Here is a 17,500-nt window from a genome sequence, read left to right on the forward strand (position 1 = left end):
GAGAGGGCGTGGTATGTGAGGGCAGGTGAGAGGGCGTGGTAGGTGAGGACAGGTGAGAGGGCGTAGTAGGTGAGGACAGGTGAGAGGGCGTGGTATGTGAGGACAGGTGAGAGGGCGTGGTATGTGAGGACAGGTGAGAGGGCGTAGTAGGTGAGGACAGGTGAGAGGGCGTGGTAGGCGAGAACAGGTAAGAGGGCGTGATATGTGAGGACAGGTGAGAGGGCGTAGGTAGGTGAGGGACAGGTGAGAGGGCGTATGGCATGTGAGGACAGGTGAGAGGGCGGGTGGAGGTGAGGACAGGTGGAGAGGGCGTGTAGGTGAGGACAGGTGAGAGGGCGTGTATGTGAGAACAGGTGAGGGCGGGTAGAGGTGAGGACAGGTGAGGAGGGGCGGGAGGCAGAAAGGTAAGAGGGCGTAGTAGGATGAGGACAGGTGAGAGGGCGTAGGTAAGGGCAGGTGAGAGGGCAGGTAGTAGAGGGACAGTGAGAGGGGGTAGGTGAGGACAGGTGAGAGGGCGTGGTAGGTGGCAGGTGAGAGGGCGGGTAGGTGAGGACAGGTGAGAGGGCGTAGTAGGTGAGGACAGTTGAGATTGCGTGGTAGGTGAGGACAGGTGAGAGGGCGTGGTAGGTGAAGACAGGTGAGAGGGCGTAGTAGGTGAGGACAGGTGAGAGGGCGTGGTAGGCGAGAACAGGTGAGAGGGCGTAGTAGGTGAGGACAGGTGAGAGGGCGTGGTAGGTGAGGACAGGTGAGAGGGCGTGGTAGGTGAGGACAGGTGAGAGGGCGTAGTAGGTGAGGACAGGTGAGAGGGCGTGGTAGGTAAGGGCAGGTGAGAGGGCGTGGTAGGTGAGGACAGGTGAGAGGGCGTAGTAGGTGAGGACAGTTGAGATTGCGTGGTAGGTGAGGACAGGTGAGAGGGCGTGGTAGGTGAAGACAGGTGAGAGGGCGTAGTAGGTGAGGACAGGTGAGAGGGCGTGGTAGGCGAGAACAGGTGAGAGGGCGTAGTAGGTGAGGACAGGTGAGAGGGCGTGGTAGGTAAGGGCAGGTGAGAGGGCGTGGTAGGTAAGGGCAGGTGAGAGGGCGTGGTAGGTGAGGACAGGTAGTGGACAGGTACAAACTGCCACGAATATTCGTGTCACACTCACGCAAGCCTTCCTTCCGCTCACGGATATATGTATATGTATGTATGTATTGATTTAAGCTAGGTCAGTATACGTTCTATCATATACTTATAGAAATAAAGATTATTATTATTATTATTATTATTATTATTATTATTATTATTATTATTATTATTACATCATAATGATCTTCCAGTTGTGACAAGTGTGATTTTTCCCTCTTAAAATCCAGTGTTGATCTGGGTTGCGTAGGTCATGTTTTTAATGAGATTAGTAATTCGGCTGCTCACAATCCTTTCAAAGACTTCTGTGATGTTATTATTACAAATCAGTAAATTTTCATTCTAGCTCTACTGCGTCCTTTGTGTAGAAGAGCAATGTCTGCGCTTATTAAAGCATTGGGATTTCACCTAGATCCAAGCTCCGTCTCCGCCTGCTCGTGCCACTGGTATTTTGCACTCCTTATAAATTAGAGTTCCATGATTCTGGTTCTGGTGCTGCATGATGGGGCAAATTTTCCATTTCCTTATCGAATTTTGTGGGATTTGTGCTTATGTCAGATATATAAATTGTAGAAAGAGCAGAGGTAATGAAAACACACCGAATGACAAACTGTGCATTTAAAGACTATATTTTGGTGACGTTGGCACGTTTAAATGTGGTTTCCTGTTATTTAAACCACAAAACGAACCGCCAGAAACCGTGTAGAAAAAACTGCATCCCTTGGTAAATATTGTGCACAAAGGAACGAGTTTATCCTCCTCTCGTGCACTGAATCAGATTAATCCTCAGTATTTTAATTTCATAGTTGGGATTTTGCCCAAGCTAAAGGTTGAGAGTGTAGCGGGCGAGGCCATATTTGCTCCCAACAAACTAAGCAAACACTGGCTGACTCATGGCTCTAAAATGCTGCATGTTACAGCGCTATTTAGGTTGTTGTGTGTATTCACTGACGTTGTTGTTGCTGCCTATGTTGTTGTTGCTGCTGATTCAACTGCTGCAACTACTGCTATCTCTGATAATGATGTTTCTCTTGCTGCCACTGTTGCTGCTACTGCTACCGATGATATTACTGCTGATAACATTGCTGATGCTAATGCTGCTGCTTTTTACTGCCGTCGGCTGCCGTAAAGAGTCATTCAGGGCTATATAACATACGTCAGATCTATTAAACTTTGAAGCACCAGCCTAAAACCCGCACCTGATCAAGCACCAGACCAGAGAGTCACTGTCTATATGACCTGGTTCCAGATTAGATCTCTTTCTTGCTGGCTTGATCAAGCAGTTTAATATAAGCATCAGGAACCGTTTGGAGGAACCTGTCAAACTCCTTCTTGAAGATATTTAAGGGCTTGCTGGTGACAGCCAACCTCAGGCGTAATAATAAGGACTCACGAGGAAGGGAACGAGTGAAACCGGTTCAGATTAGAAGCTGAGAATCGACCCAGCAGTATTATCGAAATAAATACCATAACTCAGTCCCAGCAAACAGAACGATATGAGGCTGAAAACAGTATGTAGGAGACCAGGGAAAGAATACCATCTAAGAGGCAAAGGGGTAAACATCACAGAAAACGGTAAGAAATAATATCTTTGTAATACTGCACGTTGAAGATTTCATGTTTTTTTTACGCAAGTATAAAGGTAGCCAGTGTGGAAGAGGCCAAGACGGCCCCCTTGTTGCGATCAGGTGGACAGCTAGTACTAGACGGCCCGGTGTGACGCTCGGATGGACAGGTATGAAGGCAGCCAGTGAGGAAGAGGTCAAGACGGCCCCTTGTGACGTTTAAGTGGACAGCAAGTACTAGACGACCCCGTGTGACGCTCAAGTGGATAGGCAAGTGCCACAGAGGTTTATTGCATTCCTCCAAGATGCCTCTTCCCTGCTCCCTTATCCACCCCCCTCACTCACGCCTCTCCCTTATTCACACCTGCACCCACGCTTCACTCTCATTCACGTTCTCACCCACGCCTCTTCTAATCCCTCACCCACTTCCCTTTCTCTTCCACGCCCTCATCCACCTCTCACTCTCTTTCTCTCTCTGGAATAGCTGGAAATGGAAAAAAATTAATCCTGTTTTTATTCTCTAAATAACTGATAGAGAATGAAAAGAAAATATGGAATATTAATTGGTACAGAAAACAAGAAACAGAGAGAGAGAGAGAGAGAGAGAGAGAGAGAGAGAGAGAGAGAGAGAGAGAGAGAGAGTTAGAGAGAGAGAGAGAGAGAGAGAGAGAGAGAGAGAGAGAGAGAGAGAGAGAGAGAGAGAGAGAGAGAGAGAGAGAGAGAGAGAGAGAGAGAGAGAGAGAGAGAGAGAGAGAGTTAGAGAGAGAGAGAGTAGAATATCATACAATATGTAGAACCGGACAGAGGGAGAAGCAGAAAAAACGAAATAGAAAAAAGGTGAAAATTTAGCAGAAACATTACTAGAAGAGAGAGAGAGGAAGTGAAGGAAGTTATTTGTCAGGTTACAAGGTATAACCTGGTGCAGGAACACCTCACTGCTCTGGCTACACTTCCTCAGTGTGAGGACACCACTGCTCTGGCTACACTTCCTCAGTGTGAGGACACCACTGCTCTGGCTACACTTACTCAGTGTGAGGACAACACTGCTCTGGCTACACTTCCTCAGTGTGAGGACACCACTGCTCTGGCTACACTTACTCAATGTTAGGACACCACTGGTCTGGCTACACTTCCTCAGTGTGAGGACAACACTGCTCTGGCTACACTTCCTCAGTGTGAGGACACCACTGCTCTGGCTACACTTACTCAATGTGAGGACACCACTGGTCTGGCTACACTTCCTCAGTGTGAAGACAACACTGCTCTGGCTACACTTCCTCAGTGTGAAGACAACACTGCTCTGGCTACACTTCCTCAGTGTGAGGACACCACTGCTCTGGCTACACTTACTCAGTGTTAGGACACCACTGGTCTGGCTACACTTCCTCAGTGTGAGGACAACACTGCTCTGGCTACACTTCCTCAGTGTGAAGACAACACTGCTCTGGCTACACTTCCTCAGTGTGAGGACACCACTGGTCTGGCTACACTTCCTCAGTGTGAGGACAACACTGCTCTGGCTACACTCCATGAGAGGTGCCATGAATGTACCACGGTCTGGTAACACTGGCCGGGAGAAATGCTTTAGTCTGTGTAATTCGGTCGGAAGGATGAACTGCAATAAATATACCAGACCAAAATTAATTTTAAACACTAAATGAGAAGATATTCTACTGTTATATTTATATGAGGCGCTTAACCCGTGTGGGCCCTTCAGCGCGAGAGGTGGTGGAGGCTCGATCCGCCGTCTGGTAACTGACAGACAATATATATATATATATATATATATATATATATATATATATATATATATATATATATATATATATATATATATATATATATATATATATATATATATATATATATATATATATATATATATATATATATATATATATATATATATATATATATATATATATATATATATATATATATATATATATATATATATATATATATATATATATATATTATATATATAAATTGCTTTGTAAAGAGAACATTCTCAATTATCGACTTCACAAAAAGAAATCCCGATATGTTGAGAGAAAGAGAGAGAGAGAGAGAGAGAGAGAGAGAGAGAGAGAGAGAGAGAGAGCAACTGAACCCTGGGAATGCTCGTGCAGCTCAAACTTAGCTAAAGATTCTCCTTGATACTTGTGAAACATGTGAGCGAGTGACTTTCTTGACTTCAGCGGGATTCTCTGTGTTTGTGTTCAGCTGTGTTTATTTATGTTTATGTATTAACCGACTATCTTTATTAACCGACTATCTTTATTAACCGACTATCTTTATTAACCGACTATCTATAATATTCATCAACTATCTATATTAGAACATAAGAACATAAGAAAGAAGGAACATTGCAACAGGCCTATTGACCCATGCGAAGCAGGTCCATGTTCCCTCCCCGGATTAGCCCAATGACCCACCTAATCAGCTCACTTCCACTTAAGGAAGGAGCACCACATCAGACCCAGCAGCACAAGCTAGTCAGGTACAACTCACACCCACCCACACTCACTCATGTATTTATCTAACCTATTTTTAAAACTACACAACGTTATAGCCTCTATAACTGTACTCGGGAGTTTGTTCCGCTCATCCACAACTCTATTACCAAACCAGTGCTTTCCTATATCCTTCCTGAATCTGAATTTTTCCAACTTGAAACCATTGCTGCGAGTCCTGTCTTGGCTGGAAATTTTCAGCACGCTATTTACATCCCTTTTATTTATTCCTTTCCATTTATACACCTCGATCATATCCCCCCTAATTCTATGCCTTTCGAGAGAGCGCAGATTCAGGGCCCTCAGTCTATCTTCATAGGGAAGATTTCTGATACATGGGATCAACTTTGTCATCCTCCTCTGTACGTTTTCCAGTGCATTTATATCCATTTTGTAATACATGACCAGAACTGCGCGGCATAATCCAAATGAGGCCTAACCAAGGATATATAGAGTTGAAGAACAATCTGAGGACTTCTATTATTTATACTTCTAGATATAAAGCCAAGAATTCTGTTAGCTTTATTGCGAACACTAATGCACTCTTGTCTTGGTTTTAGATTACTGCTAACCAGAACTCCTAAATCCTTTTCGCAATCAGTAGTATTAAGATCTACATTATTTAGTTTATATGTGGCATGGTTATTTTCCTGTCCAACATTTAGAAATTTGCATTTGTCTATATTAAACTGCATCTGTCATTTCTCCGACCATTGCGTCAGTCTATTCACATCATCCTGAAGTGCTCTATGGTCCTCATTAGAGTGAATTGAACGGCCTATTTTGGTGTCATCAGCAAATTTGCTTATGTCGCTATTTATTCCCTCATCTATGTCATTTATGTAAATTGTGAACAACAACGGGCCCAACACTGACCCCTGCGGAACACCCCTTGTGACGTGCCCCCATTCTGATTTTTCCCCATTTATGCAAACTTTATACTATACTATACTCTATACTATGTTCGCCCATCATTTGTAATGATCAACAATCTATGTAAACCCACTATGTAAACTATCTATATTAGTCCCTTATCTTTTCGTAACCTACTATCTTCATTGATCTACTATCTGTAAAGTTATAAGTCATGAAATCCTTTATCTACATAACTCTCAAAACATCAAAAATTAATATTTTAGTAACATTAAAAATCCTCAAAATCTATCATGGTCACAATGTAGTAGATGCAAACTATTGAAAAGACATTAATTTTTAAACGTTACTGTTAGTTGAGCGTATAGAAGAAAGTATACATTTAGGACAATGACAAACTCGGTGAGCGAGATAAATATCTGGAGACTGGGACTCCTCGGGAGACTGAGTCGACCTATTCCATGGCATCCATAGGGATAAAACTTAAAGAGTTTATGAGTCCTAGCGACCTTTCCCACAGTTTCTATAAGGACGCCACTTCAGAGAGCGTAGGAGTTTTGGGCGACCTCTTGCACAGAGTCTCCTTAGGGACGCCACTGACAAGCTTCGTAAAAGTCTGGGACGAGGTATGGTGCGGCTTCTCCTCGGGGAGCTGCACCACACATCAACCACAAATTTATTCTGATGCAAAATAAGTTTTTATGTAGGCTTAACATGACATACAAAATCTGGGTGAATGGTTTTGAGGCTACAGTTTGCTTATATGCTTATAAAATACTATACAAGTAATATATGTGATGAATGGTTTGAAAAACCGACAAGTGTCTCAATCTTCAAGTAATATATGGTAATAAAATGGTATGTACCACCTGTGCTCACATTATTATGACAATTTTCAACGTAGTACTTAATGACCCTCGTGCAGTGAACTGGTGTACAGGTAACACACAGCCTTAATGACCCTCGTGTAGTAAATTGGTGTACAGGTAACATACAGCCTTAATGACCCTCGTGTAGTTGGTAGATAAGACACATAGGCAACATTTAGGCAACTTTATTTCGAAACGTTTCGCCTACACAGTAGGCTTCTTCAGTCGAGTACAGCCGAGTTCAGAAAGTAGGCGAGAGCAGTAGAGATGTGAAGACGATGTAGTCAGTCCATCACCCTTGAAGTCGTAGATTTGAGGTTGTCAGTCCCTCAGCCTGGAGAAGTTCTGTTCCAAAGTCTGGAACTAACTGAAGATCAAGCGACAGTGTGGAGACTTAAATACTGTCGGAAGGAGAGGTGCAGAGTAGTAGTAGTGAGAATGTAGCCACTGAGAGGTCATGTCCCTCTCAGATCAAACAGTTCTTGAAAAAGTTGTCCAAGGTGTTTTCTCTTCTGTATCAAGATGCCATTGTGTTGCAGTGTCTGACAGAGTGATTATCAAATGGTATACAATACCGACAGGTTGGTAGATAAGACACATAGGCAACATTTAGGCATAAAGACATAATGTTGCCTATTTGTCTTATCTACCAACCTGTCGGTATTGTATACCATTTGATATTCACCCTCGTGTAGTAAACTGGTGTACAGGTAACATACAGCCTTAATGACCCTCGTTACAAGTCATGCTGTAGCTCGTTTTTTGGAAATTGCCTATGTGATCCTGCGGGCCGCTAGCACCAACAAAATGGTTGAACATTCGCTCAACAGGAAAGGCTGACCTCAGGCAGAGAAACGAGGGTGAAATAACCCTCGAGACTGGTCACGGGTCAGAAATATCATTAAATGACCTTTGAAATGCTCGTTATTACAAGAAAAATAAGCGAACGGAGGCTCGAGCCTCCACCGCTCCCCTCCTGAATAAACTTCACGGGTTTAGCGCTTTACATAAGCGATATTTAATGTTTGTATTACCCTCAATTCTCGATTTTACATATAATAAAGTGTTAGCACACGATTAGATTCCACAAAGAAGGTTTCTTGATGTTGTTACAGGTCTCTTGGTTCAAGGAACTGGAGGTAAACTTCCCTTCCTTCCATCAGACCTGTCTCAAATTTTTCAAGCACTGTGTGACCCTAACAAATTGAACACCTCCCCACGAATACATGTGCTCAAATTTTTCCTCACCTAGTGGACCATAATCACTGAATTTTATGCTAAGCTTTAAAGCAACGGGAGACCTGGCCTGGGACCTGGCCACGGGGAACGTTGCCCCCCCGATATCAACGCCGGGGAGACTAAGTCTTCACTCTCACCAAATATTTATCCTCTTCTAAACACGCCCATGAGAGTGACTAAAGAGGATGTTTATATGGTGTTACATGTAAGTTAGAGTCACTACTAAGTTATTCACCACATAGCCGCACTCATAACTATAAGTACATTCATGACCATAACTACAAACGAAGCTACTCACATAGCGAAATAGCAGTCACATCAACAGTCGTAGTTAAAAGAACAACTACAACTGGTTATATTATTATTATAATTAGCTAGTAAACCGCAGCAACAGTCGGTAGTAACCTCAAACACAGCCCTTGTCTCATATGCAGCTGCATCTGTAAACAAACCATCGCAGCAACATTCATTCCATTAATTATCACCACCGCCACAACAACTGTGGCTGTTGGTCCACAGGTGGACCAGGAACCACAGCTGCACCAACAACCACAGGTGGACCAACAACCACAGGTGGACCAACAACCACAGCTGCACCAACAACCATTATTAAAACCATACCTGCAGCCACCAGCAACAGCTACAACAAGAACCGCTAAGGTCTCGGAGCTGTGGGGTCGGTAATGGGGTTGAGTCTAATAGCGTACTAACGAGGGTTCTTATACTGGCCTGGACTCGTTCTTGTAGCCAGAGGCGGCACCAACTTGTGGACCAGACTCTCTGACGACGCTTCCAGTTCCTTTCCCTCCTCCTCCTCCTCCTCCTCCTCCCTTCTTGTCTATTGTGCCTTTTCCTCTTTTGTGGTTCTCCTTGTCCCTCCTCTGTTGAATATTTCTGTTCTGTGTTCACCGTTACTCTTTCTTCTATCTTGGTTGTATATCTTCTGTTGCTCTTTTTCTCTTGCAACATTTATTCTGTTGTTCTCTGACTGTTATTATTATCATACTTGTAGGTAGTAGGTTGGTAGACAGCAACCACCCAGGGAAGTACTACCGTCCTGCCAGATGACTGTGAAACAAAAACCTGTAACTGTTTTGCATGATGGTAGGATTGCTGGTTTCTTTTTCTGTCTCATAAACACGCTAAGATAACAGGGATATCTTGCTACTCCTACTTACACTTTGGTCACACTTCACAGACACGCACATGCATATATATATATACATACATCTAGGTTTTTCTCCTTTTTCTAAATAGCTCTTGTTCTTTTTTATTTCTTCTATTGTCCATGGGGAAGTGGAAAAGAATCTTTCCTCCGTAAGCCATGCATGTCGTATGAGGCGACTAAAATGCCGGGAGCAATGGGCTAGTAACCCCTTCTCCTGTATACAATTACTAAAAAAGAGAAGAAGAAAAACTTTATAAAACTGGGTTGCTTAAATGTGCGTGGATGTAGTGCGGATGACAAGAAACAGATGATTGCTGATGTTATGAATGAAAAGAAGTTGGATGTCCTGGCCCTAAGCGAAACAAAGCTGAAGGGGGTAGGAGAGTTTCAGTGGGGGGAAATAAATGGGATTAAATCTGGAGTATCTGAGAGAGTTAGAGCAAAGGAAGGGGTAGCAGTAATGTTAAATGATCAGTTATGGAAGGAGAAAAGAGAATATGAATGTGTAAATTCAAGAATTATGTGGATTAAAGTAAAGGTTGGATGCGAGAAGTGGGTCATAATAAGCGTGTATGCACCTGGAGAAGAGAGGAATGCAGAGGAGAGAGAGAGATTTTGGGAGATGTTAAGTGAATGTATAGGAGCCTTTGAACCAAGTGAGAGAGTAATTGTGGTAGGGGACTTGAATGCTAAAGTAGGAGAAACTTTTAGAGAGGGTGTGGTAGGTAAGTTTGGGGTGCCAGGTGTAAATGATAATGGGAGCCCTTTGATTGAACTTTGTATAGAAAGGGGTTTAGTTATAGGTAATACATATTTTAAGAAAAAGAGGATAAATAAGTATACACGATATGATGTAGGGCGAAATGACAGTAGTTTGTTGGATTATGTATTGGTAGATAAAAGACTGTTGAGTAGACTTCAGGATGTACATGTTTATAGAGGGGCCACAGATATATCAGATCACTTTCTAGTTGTAGCTACACTGAGAGTAAAAGGTAGATGGGATACAAGGAGAATAGAAGCATCAGGGAAGAGAGAGGTGAAGGTTTATAAACTAAAAGAGGAGGCAGTTAGGGTAAGATATAAACAGCTATTGGAGGATAGATGGGCTAATGAGAGCATAGGCAATGGGGTCGAAGAGGTATGGGGTAGGTTTAAAAATGTAGTGTTAGAGTGTTCAGCAGAAGTTTGTGGTTACAGGAAAGTGGGTGCAGGAGGGAAGAGGAGCGATTGGTGGAATGATGATGTAAAGAGAGTAGTAAGGGAGAAAAAGTTAGCATATGAGAAGTTTTAAAAAAGTAGAAGTGATGCAAGGAGGGAAGAGTATATGGAGAAAAAGAGAGAAGTTAAGAGAGTGGTGAAGCAATGTAAAAAGAGAGCAAATGAGAGAGTGGGTGAGATGTTATCAACAAATTTTGTTGAAAATAAGAAAAAGTTTTGGAGTGAGATTAACAAGTTAAGAAAGCCTAGAGAACAAATGGATTTGTCAGTTAAAAATAGGAGAGGAGAGTTATTAAATGGAGAGTTAGAGGTATTGGGAAGATGGAAGGAATATTTTGAGGAATTGTTAAATGTTGATGAAGATAGGGAAGCTGTGATTTCGTGTATAGGGCAAGGAGGAATAACATCTTGTAGGAGTGAGGAAGAGCCAGTTGTGAGTGTGGGGGAAGTTCGTGAGGCAGTAGGTAAAATGAAAGGGGGTAAGGCAGCCGGGATTGATGGGATAAAGATAGAAATGTTAAAAGCAGGTGGGGATATAGTTTTGGAGTGGTTGGTGCAATTATTTAATAAATGTATGGAAGAGGGTAAGGTACCTAGGGATTGGCAGAGAGCATGCATAGTTCCTTTGTATAAAGGCAAAGGGGATAAAAGAGAGTGCAAAAATTATAGGGGGATAAGTCTGTTGAGTGTACCTGGTAAAGTGTATGGTAGAGTTACAATTGAAAGAATTAAGAGTAAGACGGAGAATAGGATAGCAGATGAACAAGGAGGCTTTAGGAAAGGTAGGGGGTGTGTGGACCAGGTGTTTACAGTGAAACATATAAGTGAACAGTATTTAGATAAGGCTAAAGAGGTCTTTGTGGCATGTATGGATTTGGAAAAGGCGTATGACAGGGTGGATAGGGGGGCAATGTGGCAGATGTTGCAAGTGTATGGTGTAGGAGGTAGGTTACTGAAAGCAGTGAAGAGTTTTTACGAGGATAGTGAGGCTCAAGTTAGAGTATGTAGGAAAGAGGGAAATTTTTTCCCAGTAAAAGTAGGCCTTAGACAAGGATGTGTGATGTCACCGTGGTTGTTTAATATATTTATAGATGGGGTTGTAAGAGAAGTAAATGCGAGGGTCTTGGCAAGAGGCGTGGAGTTAAAAGATAAAGAATCACACACAAAGTGGGAGTTGTCACAGCTGCTCTTTGCTGATGACACTGTGCTCTTGGGAGATTCTGAAGAGAAGTTGCAGAGATTGGTGGATGAATTTGGTAGGGTGTGCAAAAGAAGAAAATTAAAGGTGAATACAGGAAAGAGTAAGGTTATGAGGATAACAAAAAGATTAGGTGATGAAAGATTGAATATCAGATTGGAGGGAGAGAGTATGGAGGAGGTGAACGTATTCAGATATTTGGGAGTGGACGTGTCAGCGGATGGGTCTATGAAAGATGAGGTGAATCATAGAATTGATGAGGGAAAAAGAGTGAGTGGTGCACTTAGGAGTCTGTGGAAACAAAGAACCTTGTCCTTGGAGGCAAAGAGGGGAATGTATGAGAGTATAGTTTTACCAACGCTCTTATATGGGTGTGAAGCGTGGGTGATGAATGTTGCAGCGAGGAGAAGGCTGGAGGCAGTGGAGATGTCATGTCTGAGGGCAATGTGTGGTGTGAATATAATGCAGAGAATTCGTAGTTTGGAAGTTAGGAGGAGGTGTGGGATTACCAAAACTGTTGTCCAGAGGGCTGAGGAAGGGTTGTTGAGGTGGTTCGGACATGTAGAGAGAATGGAGCGAAACAGAATGACTTCAAGAGTGTATCAGTCTGTAGTGGAAGGAAGGCGGGGTAGGGGTCGGCCTAGGAAGGGTTGGAGGGAGGGGGTAAAGGAGGTTTTGTGTGCGAGGGGCTTGGACTTCCAGCAGGCATGCGTGAGCGTGTTTGATAGGAGTGAATGGAGACAAATGGTTTTTAATACTTGACGTGCTGTTGGAGTGTGAGCAAAGTAACATTTATGAAGGGATTCAGGGAAACCGGCAGGCCGGACTTGAGTCCTGGAGATGGGAAGTACAGTGCCTGCACTCTGAAGGAGGGGTGTTAATGTTGCAGTTTAAAAACTGTAGTGTAAAGCACCCTTCTGGCAAGACAGTGATGGAGTGAATGATGGTGAAAGTTTTTCTTTTTCGGGCCACCCTGCCTTGGTGGGAATCGGCCAGTGTGATAATAAAAAAAAAATAATAATATATATATATATATATATATATATATATATATATACATACATACATACATACATACATATACACACATCAACCACAAATTCTGTGTTTATTTCTTTTCTTATATATATTATGATGTGCGTAACGAAGCTGCCAGAGTCTTGCCAAGACCTTCGCAACTTTGCTAAATATTTCTTGAGAAATTTTGTTAACCTCCTCGGTATGCTATCTTCTCTGTATCTGATGCATGTTTCGTTCTAAGTAATTGGGGTATTTGTATCATGTCGTGTTCACAATATTCATGGTGTTATGTTCACAATATTTGTGGTATTCACTGTATGCTGCTCTCTAGGTATTCTCGGAGTGCTCGCGGAATACTGTGTTCTCGGTATTCACAGGAGGCTGCGAAAGCGACTAAGAACGGTTAGCTCCACAGCTCCAAATTCGGGCATTCTATTTCGTTTCTGCGAACTCTGAAAGCAGAAATAACATTTTTTTTTTTTTTGAAGTTCGAAAGTAAAACAAAGTTTGGCCAGTAACGTTTTAACAAGCTTGATTGTTCCCAAGCTTGTTGGGTTGCTTGATTGTTCCCAAGCTTGTTGGGTTGCTTGATTGTTCCCAAGCTTGTTGGGTTGTTTGATTGTTCCCAAGCTTGTTGGGTTGCTTGATTGTTCCCAAGCTTGTTGGGTTGTTTGATTGTTCCCAAGCTTGTTGGGTTGCTTGATTGTTCCCAAGCTTGTTGGGTTGTTTGATTGTTCCCAAGCTTGTTGGGTTGCTTGATTGTTCCCAAGCTTGTTGGGTTGTTTGATTGTTCCCAAGCTTGTTGGGTTGTTTGATTGTTCCCAAGCTTGTTGGGTTGCTTGATTGTTCCCAAGCTTGTTGGGTTGTTTGATTGTTCCCAAGCTTGTTGGGTTGCTTGATTGTTCCCAAGCTTGTTGGGTTGTTTGATTGTTCCCAAGCTTGTCTCTAGCGTGTTGACCAGGCTTTAAGCTTCAGTTTACTTAAGCTTTTCAGATCAGTCATTACGCTGAAGTTGAAGAAGTTATACACACACAAAGACAGACACACGGAGAAATATCTTTGCCGTTATTATTATTATTATTATTAGAAGTATCATTATTATGAATATCATTATCATTATCATTATTATTTCATTCTCTGAATAACGACAGACTCGTAGGTTAATATACAACGACTGAGAACGAAAGAAAATCAGGTATGATCCATGGAACGGACGGGTAGTTCTTACTTTTTTGGATCAAGATTTTCGACCAGCATCCAGGTGTCTTTCCGTTCTCATCTTGAATCTTAGGGAAGAGGGGCATACTACGACGTTTCGATCCCACTTGGACCATTTACAGCGAGCCATTTTTCATAAAAAATGGCTCAAACACTGTAAAACAAAGCGGCTCATTTGGAAAGATAGGCTAATGTTACAAATAATTAATAACAGTAATGAAAAATAAGCGGAAGAAGAGCTATGAATACTCTGAATATTTTAGCAGGATGTTAACATATGTAGTAGCAATGCAGTTATTACGCTGACCTGCGTAATGGCGACTCCAATAGCCTTGTGGATCAGGGTGCTAACTGGCTGGGCTGGTCTCGGGGTCTTTCGTATTATGGAAGAAATCACAGTAAAACGGTTGATTCAAAATACGAAAAAAAATACAACAGTGAAAATAGACTTTATTTCCTATTTTCACTGTGGCATTTATTTCGTGAGGAATTATGTCGACTTCATACACATCCTGTGACGTTTTGGTCCAAGTCGGACCGAAACGTTGTCTTTTTTTGCCATTTATTTAAGAAATACAAATGTATTTTATCATTAATATTCAAAATTTGAAAACCACGACAATAGCCACTAAACTGGTTTTGGCTATTAAATTTCTTTAAAAAATAAAGGGGGTCTCGGTATAGCTTTAAAAAAAAATATAAATTTAATCCCCGAGAGAGACACATCTCTGTGTACTCGTTCCCCTCAAGGAAGGTTCCTTGATGTTGGTGAGGGGCTCTTGATTTAGGGAATTGGATCTGTGCTCCAGTTCCCCGAATTAAGCCTGAATGCCTTCCACATCCCCCCCCCAGGCGCTGTATAATCCTCCGGGTTTAGCGCTTCCCTCTTGATAATAATAATAATAATAATGTGTACTCGTTTCTTATATGTTAAAGTGTTAATATTTAGAATTTTTTTTAGAGCAATAATAGTATAAACAATAGTTCAGTTACTTTTAGTAGTAATAGTAGTACTATTTCTACTATCAGAGTTTCTCTGATTTTAATTCACCTGGCGTCGTCTTGGCTGCACGTCACCTCCCGTGTGGGTTCACCCTAAATCATTCTGTATTCATCGAATTTTGTAAAGCACCGGAGCATCTGTGAGGGGGAAAATACGGAAACGAAATTCTCGAACGTCAGGCGCTTCTGGAGAGCCTCCTGTTTCTTGACTTCCACAACCTGGGATCCTCAAGGGAGGTTATATTTCAGGGCTTCCACAACCTAGGATCTTAAGAGGAAAGTTGTGTTTCTTGTCTTTTACAATCTGGGATCGTCAAGGAAGGCTGTGGTTTGTCTTCTACAACCTGTGATCTTCAAGGAAGGCTATGTTGCTTGACTTCCACGTCCTAGGATCTCCAAGGAGGATTGTTTCACGGCTTCCACAACATAGCAGCGTAGGCTTTCACAGCCTGAGTAATGCAAGGATAACCTCCTCGGCGTTTACAACCTGTTGTTACCTTCATGGTTGTGTTCCTTCATTAGTTTTAGTATTCTATCTACATAAAATAAAATGGATAATAGCATTTTCATATACATCTGTGTTGCAGATATGCTCATAAAACTCTATATTAATATGGCACGTATATATATATATATATATATATATATATATATATATATATATATATATATATATATATATATATATATATATATATATATATATATATATATATATATATATATATATATATATATATATATATATATATATATATATATATATATATATACGCACTTGGTCAAGAACAAGTAGAGGTAACAGCAGCATCTGAAGTCTTCTAGCACCGACAATATGGTAGACCTATGTTGTGGTCTACTGGTACCAACAGTCTGGTAGACCAGGAGGTCGTAAATTAAACTTCAGTATCACTATAAATACCTCTTAGACGCAAAAAAAAAATCAAAATTGAGTTATAAGTGTTATTAATCTCTAGGACAGTAGGGGTTAATAACTGCTAAGATATCTCTAATTTCTTGGATCCAGAGCTCACTGTAGCATTATGGACATAATCAGTCAATAAACAGTTTTATTAATATCACCGTAATTTTTATTACCTTTGCTTCCTGCCTTTAAGTTCGAGTTTGCAATCTGGTATCCCTGGTATTCCTTCAGAACCCGTATTCCTCCTTTGACTTTTTATATTGTCGTAAAAGAATTGTTAAATAATGTTTAAAAAAAGTTTACTTATTTTTCTAGTGGTGTGTGTGATTGCGTGGTGGATGGCAGACATCCTAACCCTCAGCATGGATGAAGAGTTGCGGAGGGTGCTGGAGACGTCCGTCTACCAGGCCGAGACGCCGCCTTGGTACCAGAGGTGGATGTTTCTCGCAGGGAGCTACTACTCTCCAGTGGGGGTCCCCTTGGTCGAGCCAGGCTTGATGAGTGAGTCTTGGTCGGTGCCTTTCATCAGCTCCTGGGTGAGGGTCCTCAGTCCTATGACTGTCCTGTTGGCGATCCCCAACGCTGACACAATGATCAACATCACTTTCGCAGTAGGCGTCCTTATGTTAATTTATGAGATCATCACCCTCTACAGGAAGGTGATGAGAGTAAGGAAGGAGGAGCAGCCTTCACCGGTGTTCACCAACACGCAACCATCATATACCGAGACAAAGTGCCTCTGGACCAGGCTGTGGACCGGCCTCTGGTTCAGAGGAATGTGCCTGTGGACCAGCCTCTGGTTCGGAGGTAGGTGCCTGTGGACCATCTTCTGGAACACTAAAGGTAGGTGCCCATATACCGCTAGTCGTCCTGTGGTTACCGCCAGCGTCTCAACAATAATCAAGAAACCTAGTGGTCCGGTAGCAAGGCTAAGGGCATTGCGTAAGTGCTTTGCATGCCGGCCTCTACCCACTCATACCATTTCGTATAAGTATAACAACCAGATCATAATGGAAGGGTCAGGGCAGATGGCGCGTAATGCTATAAAAATTAACTTCACCTGTAAGGACGAATGCACTGGGGAGAAAATAACTTGTGCCGTAAAGGTGGACGTAGGGAAGCGGCTGCCACGCCAAGGAGAGGCAAACTTTTTGACGATAACATTAATGAACTGTGTTGTTTTTAAGGGAAGTTCCGAAGATGAAATCAATGGTGTTTTGAAAAAGGAAATGGAGAGATTTTACAGGCGCGAGGTTCCACGTATGCTCTACTGTCCTCCCATCGTGGTGGTTTTCAGGGAGGTTACTACCGAGCTCCTGGAAGAAGATCCAGAGGACCTATCTGATGAGGAAGCCCCTGAGGCTCCCGAGGGTCCATATGATGATGAAGCTCCCGAGGGTCCATATGATGATGAAGCTCCCGAGGGTCCATATGATGATGAAGCCCCCGAGGGTCCATATGATGATGAAGCCCCCGAGAGTCCATATGATGATGAAGCTCCTGAGGGTCCATATGATGATGAAGCTCCCGAGGGTCCATATGATGATGAAGCTCCCGATGGTCCAT

General features: G+C 42.4%; 1 protein-coding gene across 8 annotated transcripts in view; it reads right to left on the bottom strand.

Annotated features, from left to right (window-relative positions):
- Window positions 1-17,500, bottom strand: part of LOC128691112 (uncharacterized) — a 343,519-nt gene that overhangs the window by 75,631 nt on the left and 250,388 nt on the right. The window lies entirely within an intron of this gene.

The sequence above is a fragment of the Cherax quadricarinatus genome, chromosome 27 (assembly GCF_038502225.1).
Source record: "Cherax quadricarinatus isolate ZL_2023a chromosome 27, ASM3850222v1, whole genome shotgun sequence".
In the NCBI taxonomy this organism is placed as follows: Eukaryota; Metazoa; Arthropoda; class Malacostraca; order Decapoda; family Parastacidae; genus Cherax; species Cherax quadricarinatus.